This window comes from Sus scrofa, chromosome 6, assembly GCF_000003025.6.
Source record: "Sus scrofa isolate TJ Tabasco breed Duroc chromosome 6, Sscrofa11.1, whole genome shotgun sequence".
Lineage (NCBI taxonomy): Eukaryota > Metazoa > Chordata > Mammalia > Artiodactyla > Suidae > Sus > Sus scrofa.
The window spans coordinates 23,277,743-23,294,972 of record NC_010448.4 but is presented as its reverse complement, the minus strand read 5'-3'; the positions used below and the strand labels follow the sequence as shown (position 1 = coordinate 23,294,972).

General features: G+C 42.5%; 1 protein-coding gene and 1 long non-coding RNA gene across 8 annotated transcripts in view; one reads left to right on the top strand and one right to left on the bottom strand.

Moving 5' to 3' along the window:
• The window catches only part of CDH8 (cadherin 8), a 721,537-nt gene that overhangs the window by 349,529 nt on the left and 354,778 nt on the right, over positions 1-17,230 (top strand). The window contains exons 1-2 of one of the 7 annotated variants that reach the window (XM_021093975.1): positions 11,911-15,251; positions 15,747-16,090. The exons of 3 other annotated variants lie outside the window; for them this stretch is intronic. The gene's annotated coding sequence lies outside the window, so the exon portion shown is untranslated. Of the gene's footprint in view, positions 1-11,910; positions 15,252-15,682; positions 16,091-16,946; positions 17,084-17,230 lie in introns of those variants that run through there. 3 more of the 7 variants (XM_021093981.1, XM_021093974.1, XM_021093980.1) reach the window with 3 other exon arrangements.
• Positions 267-15,586, bottom strand: LOC106507572. The gene is made up of 3 exons (XR_001303641.2): positions 15,392-15,586; positions 4,374-4,754; positions 267-640 (listed from the first exon to the last, which is right to left on the bottom strand). It is a non-coding gene; the product is annotated as an uncharacterized LOC106507572 (long non-coding RNA).

The window sequence follows — 17,230 nt, the reverse complement described above, 5'->3', positions numbered from 1 at the left end:
AAGAGTAACGAGATTGCCTATAGGGTTTTTTTTTAAAAGAAGTTATTGAGGTAAAAGCATGTAGAAGAGTGCTATTTTATGTTTGCTGTTGTTTGGCTAATCTTGCAATTACTTTCTCACTGGTATTCCTGCCTCCCATTGCCTGTTATCCTCTTTACACCCACACAACTTCCAGGGCTGTGTTTATACTAGGCTATCATAGGGGTGATACATCTACCCCACTGGATATTTTTCACCATGAGAGAGACTTTGTAAATGAAGGCCCATGTGTTTTCAGTCTAACAGATAAGGCCCCAGGAACAGGTCGATTTTAACCTTCCAAGCACAGGACCCAGGACTCTCACCTTATACCCTCCTAGGTTGTCTGTGCTGCAGCCACACCTGACATACTTGTCAGCCAGGTTAAGTGGCTGCCAAGGTCAGAAGGTTACAAGGACATCCAGAGAGGTTAAGTTCCATTAAAGGACATTTCCAAGGATAGTCTGATGCCTCAGCCTTCCCTGTTTTCATCCATCCATTCTGCTGTAGCTTCTGAGAGCTGTCCTTGTTCCAAGTTCACGTGTTCACATCATCTTTGTCACTTGACAGAGCGTCTGAGCACATCTCGTCTCATTCATCTCCAAATCATCTGCACCTGGTGCTAAGGAGAGTGACAACACGAGAATTATCGCATGCTTGAGAAACTGGGTAGTCATGTACACATAGTCACACACACACTTGTTTTTACATTAATAAGACACAGACTTCTAGTGGGTTAATCAAACAAACTACATACTATTTCTGCAAAGCACTCATGTCATGCCTTAGCTCTTAATGAGAATGCTCATGGTGGAATTTTTTTCTGGGAACAGCAAGTTAGATGAGGATGTTGGCTGATCAGGGAGATTTTAGCTCGTACACGAAGAGCATGGACGCTCGCCTCTATTTGTAAAATCATTATGGGAAATGACAGATAACACGTGAGAGCCAAAATTTCATCCAAACAGGAAGAGTTCTACTGCTTTCTTTCTTGCTCTTGATCTCATACATGAACATAAACGAGCATAACACTCTGTGTGTGTGCATGTGTGCACACGTGTGCACAGCAAACATATGTTGTCCCATATATTTCATATTATTAGATTTTTACCTCAACTTGATGAGAAGCATGAAGCAGAGGTTATTTCTCCCAAATTACTGATGAAGAGCCTGAGCTTCAGGGAGGTTAAACAAGGGGTTGTGGAGGTGATGAGTACAGAAGAAGAAAAAAGGGGTGAAACCTCTGCATAGATATCAAAGTGACATTGACAAAGGACTGCTAGAATAAATCAGCGTCCCCATCTTGACCCACTCAGTGGGCAGGAAGAAATTCACAGGACAGGTGGAAAAGAACACGGGAGGGTCATGTTAAAATTTATCAAAGAGTAACTACCTGAACTTTTCATGTTTAAAAGACAAAGACAACAAAACAACAAAAAACAGTACAGGCATACCTTGGAGTTACCCTGAGTCGGGTTCCAGAGCACCCCAATAAAGTGAATATCCCAATAAAACAAGTCACATGTCTTTTAAAAAAAATTTCCATGTATAAAAGCTATGTTTAGGAGTTCCCGTTGTGGCACAGTGGAAAGGAATCTGACTAGTAACCATGAGGTTGCAGTTTCTATCCCGGGCCTCGCTCAGTGGGTTAAGGAACCAGCATTGCCATGAGCTTGTGGTGTAGGCTGGCAACTAGAGCTCCAATTCGACCCCCAGCCTGCAAATCTCCATATGCTGTGGATGTGGCCCTAAAAAGCAAAAAAAAAAAAAAAAGTTATGTTTACATAATACCATATTAAGTGTGCAATAGCATTATGCCTAAAAACCCGATGTACATACCTTAATTTAAAAATACTTTGTTGCAAAACAAAAACAAAAACAAAAAAAACCCAAAACCATGCAGGGTTGTCACAAACCTTCAGTTTTTTTTTTTTTTTTTTTTTTTTTTTTTTTTTTTTTAATGCAGCATCTGTGAAGCACAGAAAGCAAAGCACAGTAAAACAAGGTATGCCTGTAGCTATTTTATGTTTTAAAAGTCCTGTATATCTAGTAAGTAATAAGGCCAGGATAGGTTCCAGGCTTTTTAAATTCCAAACTTTTGAAATCCCAAAATGATGTCTAGATGATACCCTTCACGTCTGGCCATGGAAAGAGATGAGTGTTGTTTAAATATCCCCAGAGGTCTTGCCCAAATCCCAAGGACTTGGCTGCCCTGTGCAAACCCAAGGATCAAAGGGGACCAGATGTGTTTAGCATTCATTTTTCTTTTCTATTTTTTTAATCTGTCTTTCTCTCTTTTTATCTCTCCACTTTTCTTTGTAATTTTTTTTTCCCCTTCACACAGTAGAGTGCTAGTCAGTAATTCAAACACAAGGAAAACATAAATGGTACTTCAGTATTAAGTCCTGGGGGACTTAAGTGATTTATATTCTTTTTCTTCAGCAATATTTGCTGTAAAGCTACTGAAGGTAATATTTAGAGGAAGTGGAGATTTTTCCACAATTTCACCTCTTGATCCTCAGAGCATTTCCTTGATATCTATCAGCAGTTCATAAAGACTTTAACACTTTATGAGCAATATGTTGACTTCCCTTTACAGTGGCAAGGAAAAAAAAAATCCCTCATTGAAGAAGTCTTCAGTGTCTCCCCAAATGAAATTTGGTAATAAACCAAATAAAATTGGCACCAAAAAAATGGAAGTAGGTTTTAGCTTGTTTTCACTCACTCTGCTCCAAATCTGTGTGCTGGGAAGATCTATTTGATTTATTTAGCTGAGTCTTTCTTGACAAAAAGAAATTACAGTGTTATTTTCATCAACCCATGTTGAGGATGTTAAGTAAAGTTGATGATTTTTGTTTTGAAATATTAGTGGGGGAGGCAGGGAGGAATACAATGCTATAATCCTGTTTGTACCTGAAGACTAAAAGCATTTCTGCAAAGTCCATTGGAGTTGGTTATACTGTTTCAATTCTTTATAACTCCCAGATCTGACATTTATATTTTTTTAAGAGTTGATTTTATAGGAAATCAAAGTAGAGAAATCTGGAACATTTGATATTGAGCAAAAACTTGAAGCTCAGGAATAATACTTTAAATGTGTATACCTCCAAGTTTAAGGGGACTTGATAATAGTACTTTGAAAACACGCGGATTTAATGTATTTTTTCACCCAAGCTGCAGTCATTTATGTGGTTCTGTGTTGATTTTTTTTTTAATGTCTGTACACCATCTGGGTGATATAATTTTTTAATTGACTCATTTCTTTAACAACATAAACATTTGTTTTAAAAGATAGTTTTATGTCCATATCTAAAAACAAGAAAGATTATTTTCACTTGCCACAAATGCAAGGTGAAGTTAGAAATAAAATGAATGAATCCACAACAGCATTCTTATATCTGAACAAGGCATTTGGAGTCGGCTGAAGGCTCTGAGCCCCGAGGCCAGCGTTCTGCTTTAGAGAGGTCTGCACTGGCAGGAAACTGAAAGTGTTCTTTTAACATAGTCAGAGGATGGAAAGAGAATTGGAAAGCACGTAACCTTCCCACCATGTGATTCAGTGGTGTTTGTTTTTCACATTGGTACCCCATTAGAGATCACCAGGAGGGTGTACCGCCTGCAAATGCTGAGGCCTCCTAACAGATTTGGGCTGGACAGCCAAAGGTGGAATCCCTTTCTGAGTCTCACATCCTTTTAACTGAAGAATGCCTCTCTGCATCACCTGCATCTCTGAATGGCCGTGAGGGTAAAATGGAATAAGATTATGAAAAAACACTGGTACCGGTGTGTTAATTACTTCTAGTGACCATCAACCCTCAACACATTTTGTCCTTTCACTGTCTCGTCTCTACCAACATGAAGACTCCATCTATTCCAAACCCCTGTCCTCGCTCTTTACACATCTGCCCACAGAAACCTTCATTAACTGGTGTAATCCACCCTTCATGTTTGCTGGAAAACTGAGGCTTTCCGAGAAAATTGCATCCAGGATTCAGACAGACTCCTCACATGTATCTGCATATTCTATTGAAAGCTACACTGGCAAAATGAATAGACAGATATATGAAAAAATACTCCTAATAAAATACAGATTAACCATGCCTGGGTAGGGGAAAGTGGATAGGTTTTGAGAGCAATGAGGTTCTGTTCAAAAATGAGACTTTGAAATCCTATCGTTTGAGTATAAGATCTAGAGGAAAAATAAGTTCCTCATCTTAAGGCAAAAGCAACTTTAAAGCCCATTAGGTTCTTCTTAAAAGGCTTTTTGAACATCAAATATCTTTTCTAAACACTCCATTGATTTAAGTGTACATTAATCAGAAATGCATGGATTCCATCTCCCTTAGAATACTCACAGATTTGTATATCCAGATGCAAAATGCCTTTTCTGTTTCCCATCACATCAAAATTTGACAGGATGCTTTAGGTGCTCAAGACTGACTCCAGAGTGCTGAGCCTTCTCCTTGATGCGTGCAAAGCATGAGAATTGGTGACGTGTCTTTGGTCTTCTCTGTGAATACTAAAGGAACATACTTTTGTAGAATCCCTAGGAGAGAAGATGTAAGGACCAAGCACTGCAACCTTGGGAATCTTTCTCTGCTGCCGCAGAGAAAGCCACCTGTGCTCAAAGAGCTCCGATGGGTTTCCCAGATTGGGTTCAACTCTGACTAGATGTTTCCGGTTTCCTCATCTGAAAAATGGGGCTTCTGGACAGGATCAATTTATCTTGCAGCTTGCTGTGGGGTACAGATGAGATGATAAATCAACAAAAGTTTATGGAGCATCACTTTTGTGCTACTGGGGTTTCAAAGATAAATGAACCAAATACCTCCCTCTGGTCTTTAAGGAAATGCCAGCCCTGGAGGAAGAAACCACCCTGGGAATCTGTTTTAGAGCTCTCTCTTTGGGATGGGGTGACTCGTGTGAAAGTCTAAAGGCTACGGAGACAGTGCACTCTGCCTGAGGGATCCTTTTCTTCCCGAGTGGGAACTGGCTTGGTAAACACTCAGGTGGCAAATTATGAAGCACTAAGGAACAGATGGATTCTTATCAATACTTGGTGCCATTTTAAGTATTATTACTACTAGTATTAACTACTACTATTATGCAAATCACCATTTGGGATCTGACATGTTTCTGGATGTTCACTCTTAATTGTGTTAATTGGCTAAGTTTTTTAATAATTGTTCAGCCTTTTAGTCTCTCTTTACTGTTTTCTTTCTGCTCTCGGAGATGGCGTTTCCTGGTTTTGTTTCTTTTCCCTTTGTTATGTGATCTCTTTCCTCCCTCTCCCTTTTCCAGTGAAATCTGTTATCCTCATCAAGTTGCCCATACCAGTCTGCTAGGCCATCTGATTTTTCTAACTCCAAATCTGGGTCTATTTCTAGCCAACTGTTGACAATAATCCCATAGTTATCTTTGCAGTCATATTCATGTGTTTATTATCTTAAAGAGTACAGTTCCTGAATATTTACTCTGTATCAGGTTTGGGGCTAGGTTGGAGATACGCAGATATGGATAATATAGTCTCTGATTTCAAGGAGCTCCAAATCAATCTAGTGAGTGTGGCAGGCAAATGAACAAAAAATGATAGGACTGTGTGTTCAGCCTCATGCTGCAAGGAGCAGCAGAGGTATGTAAGTGGGGACTTGAGAGGAGACTTAACATTACAGGTAATACCTGTGATCCATCTGGAAAGATAAGACAGCCACCATTCATAAAGAGACATCCCAGGAGAGGAAAAATGTCATTTCTCTATGCTCAGGGTCTGTTCAACAAGCTGATGCTTATTGCATCCCCAGAGTATAGAGCTAAGCCCAGGGGCCTATCCAAGGAATGTCTCGGGAGGGCGGCAGGGGGCTTAAGCTCCTTTATAATTACCAGTAACACCATAACAATGCATTTCCAAGTAGACCTACAATCCATATTTAAAACAACACTAACTGCAACTGCAGTGTTCATGCTATGCAAATTCAGGTTCCCGGCACATCCCCAGTGAGGCCAGACTCTCTTATTCAGCCCCATTCCAGGCATTTCTAGCCGGATTTCTTCCCCTGAGACCTTCCCACTTATAAGACTGGTCAAGCTCTAGTCTCCAAGGTCTATGGCTTACATATAACTGGAAAAATGAAAAATCTGTAGAGATCATTGATATGGAAATAAGCATGGGGCTGACCCACTTCTTGCAGGGTGCTTCTCTTTTGAAGCCCTCATCTGTCCAAGGACCCACCTACCAAACATGCTGCCATTAGTATGAAACCTAGTGGCCAGTCCTCTTTGCTGTCTGTAAGAACTAGCAGCCTCCTGACTGAAAACTGATGCCAGTCAGAGAAGTAGGTGAACTTGCCTCCCATAAGGACCTTGACTTTTCTCTCCTTTATGCCTTGAGATCCCATTAGTTCTCCTTTAGATCATTAAATGCAAAATATTAATCCGTATTTTTTAAGTAAATCATGAGACTAAAATAGGCCTCCTTCTAACATTAGCTGCCTTTAGTCTCTCATTAGTGAAGATGGGATGGGGAGGGAGGAAAAGAGGACGAAAAAATTAATTCTTAGGAAGAAATGTAGTTGGGTATGCAGGATATAAACTGTTTAAAAAATGCTGATATGGAGGAAATGAACTTGTTTGCCTAGAGCTTAGATGTGTTGGAAGACTGTGGATGGTGCCATTTAAAGGCCTGATTGGTGTCTGCCTGAATGCCCTGTGTAGCCAGGAGACAGAGTTACACAATTAAAAAGGGCGGTCTAGCTGTAGGGATCTTGGAAGAATCAGTTTCCTGGCCATCTGCTTTTTTTGGGTACCATTGATGGGCTCACTTGAGAGGAAATTAACATGTATACTAAAAACTAGACCTTGCTTTCTTTTATTACATCCTTTAATCCAACAACCTTATGAATCAAACATTCCGTAAAGCATGCAATACCTTAGACACAAAGGCAAATGAGACTTTGAGAGATTGTCATACTGGTTAACCGGTTAGCTCTCTAATTGACAGAACCAGTACTGTGACTCTTGACTATTGACCCGATCTGTATGACTGCAGAGACATCTCTGTGTCTTGCTTTTTTCTGCAGGCATCATACCTCTTACACCCAAATAAAGAAGTTCACATTTTAAAACACCAAGAAAAAGTGTATTTTGGCTGAAGTACACAGGACAAATAGACTGCGCTATGACATGATGGTAGAAAGATGAAGAGAAGTATAATTGGGATTTCAAGAAGGAAAATATATTTCCCTTGACAGTTTCTTCATCTGAAAAATAGGAAGTTATAGTAAAGAATAAATGAGATGGCACATGCCAATCAATCCCCCTACTGCCTGGCAAGATTTTAAACTTTCAGTAATAAGAATACAAACTACAAGCACTTGTGTCATTTATAACCACTTTTTCTTCCAGAAAAGTGACTATATGCCTTATGTAATTGGGAGGGCAGGGAAATACTTGGTGAAAAATTAAGATGCTCCCTGCTTAGGCACAATGATGTAATTTGGGGGAAGAAAGCCAAATTAAAAAAAAAATCCTATTGTAGAGCATAGGGCGGCACTGTGTCCAGTCTTTTGGGATAGAGTATGATGGGGGATGATAGGAGAAAAAGAATGTATATATATGTATGAATGAATGTGTGTGTGTGTGTGTGTGTGTATATATATATATATGTATGTATGTATCACTTTGCTGTACAGCAGAAATTGGCCCAACATTGTAAATCAACTATACTTTAATTTTTAAAAAATACAAAAAAAAGAAAGAAAGAAAAGGAGTTCCCATTGTGGCTCAACAGCTTAAGGGCTGGATGTAGTCTCCATGAGGATAGGAGTTTGATTCCTGGCCTCCCTCAGTGGTGTTGCCATAAGCTGTGGCATCGGTCTAGATGTGGCTTGGGTCAACTGTTGCCCTGGCTGTGGCATAGGCCTGCAGCTGCAGCTCTGATTCACCCCCTAGCCTGGGAACTCCCATATGCTTCAGGTGTGGCCATAAAAGGGGCAGGGGTAGAAGAGTGAGAAAAAAAATTCAACAGGCTCCACGCATTTGTTTTTCTCTGCTTTCAGAGAATGCAATAGTCCAGTCTTACATATCTCCATTTGCAGTGAGTTGTTTCTTTTTGGGGTCTCTACCAGAAGATACCAGAGAAAGGTTTAGGGTACATCAGAATATATGAGAGCACCTTTTTTTTTTTTTTCTTATGCAGTTATCTTCCTCTGATTCCCTTATAATTCTCCCTCCAAAAATCTCCAGCACACTAGATCTGCTTTGAAGGAGCCTCTGGGGCTACATTAGTGAGCCAAACTCCAGGGTACTAAAATAATTCAACCAAGACAAGATGTATTATTAGACTGAAGAGATACTAGGTGGAGGGATAAATGTAATCTCACCAGAAAATGAATGTAGACCTTCTGTAGATGGCATTCATTTGGGTCTAAACAATGGTTTTTGTTGTTGCTATTTGTTTGTTCCCCCCACCCCCCAGGCTTCTGACTTCATATCTTGAAGACTAATCAGGTTGTTAGCGTTAATAATTTTCCTGGGCCATATTTTCAGAGACAAGTGACAACTTGATATATCCTTTCAAAACCCCTGGCCTGGGATCTGGCCTTGGATCTTCCCAAGAGCTAGTTATGTAATTTTAGGCTCAGGAGTCAAAAGACTTACCCAGCTTTCTTTATGTAAAATGAAGAGGTTGAGCTGGATTATCTCCAAGAGCTTTTTTGGCTTTAAAAGCTTGTAAATCTATAAAACCAATAAATAATATACCTTCTTCTCACCTCACAAGATTATGGCAAGGATTAAATAAGAGAGCTAATGTGCCTAGGAATATACCAAGAGCTATACAGATCTGAATAGTAATAGCAGGTGCTCCCCTCGCGGCTCAGTGGATTAAGAACCCAGTATAGTGTCCGTGAGGATGCATGGTCGATCCCTGGCCTCACTCAGTGAGTTAAGGAACTGGCATTGCCACATACTGCATCATAGGTCACAGATGAGGCTCAGATCTGGTCTTTCCATGGCTGTGTTGTAGGGCTCAGCTGTGTTTTTGATTTGACCCCCTAGCCTGAGAACTTCCATATGACACAGGGTGGCCCTAAAAAGAAAAAAAAAAAGTATGGCTTAGCCTTGAAGAGTTCAGCAGGAACTTGGACACCACTTGGTTTCATTATTCTCAAATGGTCTCCAGAATGGATGGTTATTATTCTGAATCAGAATTACCTTGTTGGCTTTTTGAAAATATACATTCTCCTTGGAGAGTTTGCTTGAGTTGGTTAAACAGGGAATCTGGGGTCTGTGTCTTCAAAACCACGTAAAATTAAGAATTCTGATTCTGTTTGGGAACACATAATGGGTAGTTCACCTTGTATTGCAGTGTATGAGTCCTGTCCATAGTGAGGTAATACATTATGTTAAAAGTAGGTTATAATAGTTACTTACTAGTATTTCAATATTGAACGGTGGCACTAGATTATATATTTAATGTTGGAAGCCCTGGGTTTGAATTGCATTCTATAACTTAGTAACTCTCTAACCTTGAGCAAATTCACTCAACTTCTCTAAATCTCAGTTTTCTCATACTTTAAAGGATACCAAAATATCCTTTCCATTCATAGTACATTAAAAATCTGAGACTATATGTAAAAAAAGCTAATAGAGTGTATTATAACATTATCTCACCTCCCTCTTAACCTACCCTGTGAAATTTCATCACTCTAAGGGTATTGGTAAAACACAATGCTGAATAATAACCATATTAGTAAATAAAATCTCTTAAGTTGCATAGCAGGTGTTTAGACATCCTTCCATCTGAACAGATGCAGATACACAAGTTTGTTTACAGGTGTCTGCTTCTCTCTAAGAGACTACGTGTTTAGTGGGTGGTGTTTGGGTGAATAAAACTACCTTCTGTTATTGTTAGCTTGTTTTAAAATTTAGGGAGATATGCCAAAATGTATGTATTGTCAGAAATTTGCCTTACTATTTAGCTATATTTATTCACACACAGTGTTTGCAAAAGCAAGTACATTTTTTCTTCTCCAAATATTCTTCTCCATTCCCTACCATTCTAAGTCTCTTGAGCAAAGCCACTATTTACAATAGAGTTGTTTTAACGACGTGTTTATGAAAATACAGATCCCGATCCAATTTCCCTCCGGACTACCAAAGAGAATTTGAAACCCTGTTAGTAGATGCAAGATGAAAGGCGGGTTCAACTGTATATCAAATTGTATCTGAGGAACTGAAATTGTTTTATAAACCTCAATTAGGCCTCATACCACCCCCCTGAGGCAAGAAAGAAGTATTATGCACTTTTATGGAGACACTGACTGAAAACCCATGGAGAGGTTAATCAATTTGCATCAAATGTCTTAGAGCTGGGCTGCAGTGAGTTAGGAACAAAATGGAATTTCTTCCTAGGGAGCAACTTACCTTCTTTTATTTGCCTGATTACTAGAGTGTAGGAAACTTCTGGAAAATTATGATGAATGTTCAAAAGAAACCCCAGAGAAAGGATTAGCATTTGTTTCCCAGTTTAGTAAATGAGTGATTTGTTTTTCATGCAAAAGCAAAGCACCTCTTTTGTTTTGCCAAACACTTCAGTGGAAATGACCCCTTTGAGGAAGCAGAGAAAGGAAAGCAGGCAATTCAGGAATTAGGGCAGCGATTGGTAGACTGTTTCTTTTCCTTTCTTCTCTCCACCTTCTTCTACATAGCAACTTGCGCAGATATTGCACGCTAGAGGGCGCTTGAGGTGGAAGAAAAAAAGCCTCCACATCATTTCGCCGAGACCAGTTGCTTTTGCAGGCAGGACCGCAACCTACAAACAGTGCTCTCTTTTTCTGCAAGGCAGCATAACTTTGCTGAACGAACAAACAAAAAACCCTCTCGACAGCCTTGTGCAGCTTTGACTAATAAAAAAGTTCTGTTCATATTCTGAGTAATTTCCTTGCAACTTCTTGGAACATTTTTTGCATGTATATGTAGCAGTCTCCTCTGTGTAACCAATCCAACAACTAAGCTAAATGATAGCTGCGTTTTAGGCATAGTAAGAGGTGCTGGTGTGCCTCCCCCACCATACATTTGTATTATTTTATACATGCGAAATGATACATTAGTTCAAGTGTGCAAATTTCAAATGATGGCGATCTTCTAAACCAGACTTAAGATCAATTCAATTGAATTATTATTTTTTTTTAATATTGACTGCAATCTGATACGCCAGATGAGTAGTGGGGAGGAGGAAAGGGCAGGGTTGAGAGAAAAAGCTCCCCTGCATTTCTCTTTCTTCTTTATAAAGCACACTGCGAACTGTTTTTACTTTTTCCCTCTTCATGGCTCCAATGTTAAACAAGAGGGGTCTGGAATCTTAATCTAGCTGCTTTTCTCTTTCAGGAAAACCAAAAGCCAAAACCCACAACCAAACAACAAATGAAAATGTGTGTAGTCCACAAAACCTGGGCTGGCTTATTTGATAGCTTTGTACCAGTCCCCTTAAATCTATCTACTGCCCCTGTCAGTTTCTGTTTAGAGGCTGAATTGGAGCTTATCTCTTTTCTAGCACCTGGGAAGATGAGAGATAATGCCATTTTGAAAACCTTCTCCAAAATGCTCTCAGCACAGATGTGGTTTTTCAGAAAGTGTTTACACCTCCATTTACTGCAACTATAATGGCAAGCTCAAGATTAGTAATTACAGTCAATATTAAGAGATCCAGGTCTAATTTCAGGGACAGCTAAAACCAGCAGCCAAGAAATGTAGAGCATCACACCTCTGAATAGAGAGTTCAGTGATGAGTTTACCTCAAGAATCCAGAACTACTTCTAAAGAAATCCATTTAGTTTTCCAAATCCTGTGATAAACATTGGTGAAGTAAGCACATGGTATATTTAGTGTGCATATGCTTTTCTTTATTTCACTTTTTTTTTTAAAAAAGATAGCATTCTGTCTTAAAATATTCCAGGACAAAAACAATAAATATTTCCATAATATCTACTTTATTTTTATCCTTCTCATCTCTTTATAGATTACCTGAGAAAATAGCCTAAGGCAGTGGTCCTCAAACTTTAGCAAGCCACAAAATGCCCTGAAGTATCTGTATAAAGGCACGTGGCTGAGCCCCACCAAGTTCAGGGCAGGAAAATTTGCATTTCTAACAAGTTCTTGGAGGTGAGGCAGCAATCCTGGTCCAGAGATCACAGTTTGAGAACTGCTGTAGTTGTTTAACAAAGTCTAACTTGAGCGCCATTCACATCTTTTCATGATTTTAGTAAAGAGGCTGGTTTAAAACAAACTCCTAGACTTAAAAAGAAAACCCAACTTTTCCTAAACATATTTAAGCATTTATAAACTTCTTAAAGCAACTTCCCTAATATTTCCATTCTTATGACTTAGATACCAATATTGGAATTCAAAGTCAAATTTCAAAGTCTTTTTTGCCTAATGCCACAATTGTTTTGTATATATTTATCTAATAGATATATTTCTCAGTAAATTACATTACCGAAAATGAAATAATGCAACCCCCCCACCCCAAGAAAGACACAGTTATTTTCAGATTTCTTCATTGGGATTCCATAACATGAAATGTGGGGAAAGGTCTGAATTCCCGGAAGATATTACGTACTAATTGGTGTTACGGTTTTGCCTTCTTTATAGTTCATGTTTTTCAAGTGTTTATTCTAAATCTTATTTTGAAGTACTCTTGGCAGGTGTCACATTGCAAAACCCCTTCATTCACAGGATCCACACTCCTCTATGCTTCCTCTAGGAGGTATTCCATGAATGAGTGAACTAATTAATCTAAGTTTAAAAGCAATCCAGTAATTCTGAAACTTCTAAGTATTCATACCATGGTAAATAGATTTTAAAAATTAGTTTTAGTTTTTTAAATTGTGTACCGAAGAAGGAAAAGACAAAAAGTTTGAGTATTTTCTCCGCAAGAGATAGATACGTTCCATTCTGCTATTTCCTGCTCCAGCTGTAGAAGGTGGCGTCACCCTAGCTCTCCCATCTCCTGCCAGGGGCTCTGCTTCCTATAAGTCGTCTGATTCCTCACCTTCCACCTAACCAGTCACTGGTTTACTGTCTTCTGTATTCAAAATTATAACAAAGAGTCCCATTCCTGTGGAAAAGAAAAGTGTCTTTTACTCCATGGAGTCTCTCTTTCTCCCTTTCATTCATCTGCAGAGACGCCTCTGCAGAATTGTCTGCCTGTCACCAAAATGCAGGCTGGAGATACCCTGCCTCATCCTCCTCTAGGCATAGGTTGGTCAAGGTTATTCTGAATGCGATCTTCCCGCTCACCGTCCCCCAACCCCCACTCCTTCTCTGACTGTACTTATCCTATCAGCTAACTTCTCACCCTTCCTCCCCCCAGATACTCCATAATGCATGCAGTTTTAGTCACCATCCTAAAAAGCCTAAGGAACAGTCCTCTTCCTTCTGGAACTCTGTAACCCTGGAAAGGAGGTTGGAAGAAAACACTATCTTAAGGAGTTGGGCTCTCACCGTTGTGACATTGTACTGCGTCCTATTAAGAGTGGGTGGAATTGTTAAAGAGGTAAATGCCTTGTCTTTCAGCATCCCTGATTATTTTAGAAATATTCTTATAGGGCTTTTTAACATTATCCTAATCCTCTTTCACAGTGCTTAATCATCCAGGCCTCTCCTAAGAATTAGGAGAAAATTAGTAGGAAATTCCTGCTGCAGTGCTTTGAGCAGAAATGATCAATGTAGAGAGAAAGGGCTACCCTGAATTCTAGTTAGACAAAATTCAGCTAAATGTGTATGTTTAACTGCCCTGAGAATAGATGTGGATAAGTGAGTTAAAACAAACTCATTCTAACCCAAGATAACTAAAGCCATTGAAATCAGACTCTCTTCATTTTGCCATCAAAACAGTTTCATTTTTCCTTTAAGAAAATGAGAATTTTTTTCTCATTTTCTACCATTCTAGCTTTCTTTTGAGGTGAGTTTGTTACTTCTGACAATTCCCAGTCTTCAGTAACACATAACCTTTTCTTTAGTTCTCATAGATGTAAGAAGGTACCCCCAAGGAAAGGCTTGGGGCATTTGTTCAAAGTGAAAACGAATGTCTGAAAATTAAGCACAGCCCAAGATGTGATTTCTTGGTCCACTTGGGGCTGCCTGGTCTAGTGGCAGTTATAATTTGATTGAGCCGTGACTGCTGTTCTTTTTTCCAACACAGAATTAGCCACTTCCTGAATACCTGGTTAGCAGACAAAGCCTGAGAGGAGAGCAGTTAGGTGGTGACTGCCTGGTGGGAAAACACCTCCTGGGTCTCTTCATCTCTCTCTCTCTGAAATAATGCACTAAGTTTCTTGCCCATATCAGCTAGAATGTGAAACAGACAGCTGTTAGACCTAGAGTCAGTATGCTTTTCAACATTCACAATAGGATTTTAGATGCAGCAAACACACAAAAAGTCAAATTTGAATAAATAACATAAGTGTATTGTGTCTGTGTCCTTTTTTTGTGTGTTTGTTTACTCTGTGGCACCAATTTGAGTCAGATGGTACAAGCTCTGCGGACCTCGTGCCTGATTCTCCATACCCTTTTCTCCTGTTTCAGCTCTGTCCGCAGGTAGCAAAACCCTTCCTCAGAGTTCACCTTTAGTGCACAGAGACTGGAATAAATGTCCTGTGCAGGGGAATTAAGCTAAAAAATAAAAAGTAAAATAAATAAATAAAAATTAGCTCATCATATTTTCCCACAAATTTCATTAAAAGATGATTAGAGTGGCTGCCTCTTTCTGTGTGGTTGCCTCGCTGATGGAAGAAGGGAAATCTGGACCTCCTGATTCACAATTCCTCTTCTTGCCCTGGCTTTACCCCAGGGTGGCCAGTTCTCAAGGTTTGAGTGGAGACTATCAGAGGACCTGAAAGGGCATCTTGCAATGGAGGCAAATGAGGCTGTAAGAATGGTGCCTGGGAGATTTGGAGGCCAGGGCACCTTGAGAAGACCTGACAGTCCCTTCTTTTATAGTTCCCAAGCGAGTTCTGCTCTTTTCACGTCTACTTACTGCGCACCCCTGTGGCTGCCCCTCTGCGCTTCCTCGTCCCACCTCCCTAAAGGAGTAGAAGCCAAGGGATATGAGGAATGCGCTCCACCCACAGAACACCGACACATCGCCTCTAAACCGTAGCGTCTGAGTAGTAGGCAGCAGTCTCACAAGCACCCCATTCTGTCCGCAAGAGGTTCTAGGCAGGCGTAAGGAGGAGGTAAGCTGCCCACGCGCACCCTTTTCCCCTGTCGCGGCCTCTTTCTCCCAAGGAAAACGGCCGTGGATCACTGGGACGCTTTTCAAGATCACTCTAGCCCCAGAGCTCAGGGAAGACTCAGAGAGAAAGCTCGCGGGTACCTCCTCCGCATCCTTTTATCGTCTGCCAGCTCTTTTATCCGGGAGCCTGGCCCTCCGCGGGCCGCGCGCACACTGCTCCGAAGGGCGCATCTTCACTGAGTGGCTCCGGCGGCGGAGACGCGCGGGGCGTGCTCGGGAGCGAGGAGCGAAAAGTTGTGTGCCCACTTGGTAGGGGGAGAGCGCGAAGGAGCGAGCGAGCCAAGCGCTGGGGGGGGAGGCAGAGAGGGGGCGGGGAGGGGGCCCGCTTACATGAATTTCCAAGTGGTAGACCTGCCTCTGCGCTCTGCCCAATGAGATCCGTCAGGGGAGGCACCCGGTTCACTTTTCCACATCACTTCACAGTTACATTTGGCAGGCAGGCGGGCTCGCACGCCGGAGCGCTCAGCCCAGAATTAGTGGATCTATTTGGAATCTCCCTGCCTCCTTGAAGCTCATCCGCTGTCGCCGGATTGTGTACAGACGGTAGCGTCCACCCAGCAAAGCTGCACTTTGGGCTGCGGACATTCAGAGCCTGGCGCACCAGCCCCGCGTCTACGCACCAAGTCCCGCAGCTCCGAAAGGCATGAACCCGATCCAGAGGCGCCTGTCCAGCGCGCGGGGACCGCTCGGTGTTTGCCGCCCTCGGGAGCCGACCTCAAGCCCCTCCAGCCATTTGTGAAACTAGAGGCTTGAAATTCGCCAGCGCGGAGCCCCGCGAGAGTAAGTGGTCTCCCCACGCCAGTCGTTTTAATCCATGCTTCGAGGACCCAGGAGGGACCTTTTCTTTTAGGAATCCCCATGCCCCTTCAGACACCTTACGCGCCTCCTTCCCCTAGGATGGTGGATGCGGGTTCCCCGCCCGTGTGCAGGGCTGAGCTGCATCTTCTTTCCTACTGTGCACAGCTGACTGGGTCATCTCAGGGATTTAGCTGATGGTTTTTGCAACCTGCTCTGACGGTAGATCCTAGAGAGTAGCAAGCAGGCTGTGCCCCTCCAGTTTTCCTGTTCGGCTCCCTCCTGGGGGTCTCGGGGCGATTTCGCCGCCTCGCGACACCGGCAGGCGCTGCTGCAGCCGCGCGCCTTCACTGCGGGGCCGGTGCGGTGAATGCGAAATACCCGCCGCTGGATGAGAGGCGGGAGTGAGCCCGAGCCGAAAGAAGGCGTAGGGGATCGGGGGTGCCCTCCGGCTTGTTTCCTGCACTGCCCCACCCCTGAGGAGAGGGAGGGCGACCCTCGTGGTGCGGCTGCAGGCCAGGACTCAGCAGCGAGAGCCCCAGCGCCAGGCTTTCCCACAAGTGGCTGCTCCAGCCCGGGAGGCGCGGTGCCTGCTGCAAACTTGCCGGGCTCCCCAGCCACCCGCGGCTCTGCGGTCATAGCGATGCTGCATCCAATCCAGGCAGGACCCCCAAGCAGTGTCTTCCCTGAGCCCGCAAGACTGAGCTCACAGAGCCTCCTGAGCCTAGCCGGGGACTCCTTCAGAAGCCCTCTCCCAGCTCCGGCAGAGCCCCAAGCTGCGCTTTCTGACAACCACCTCACTCACCCGGGTCCTCGGACCCTTGGGGGGCGGGCCACGCCCCTCGCGGGACCCGAAGAAAACCGGCTCTCGCCTGGGTTTTGGCAGTGCGTAACAGGTTCGTAAGGGACTCGCTCCTTCTCCAAGGCTCCCGCTGGGAGCCAGCGAAAACCTGCCGCCTTCAACGACCATGCCAACAGGTATCCACAATTTCCTGCGCCTTTTCCCTCCCCAAGTCCAAAGCCTTTCCCACCCCTTCTGGCAGAAACCTCAAAGTTTCCTAGTCGTGGACCCTTACCCGCGGGCATAGAGCTAGCGGCACGTCCAGGACTAACCGTTTGCCTCCG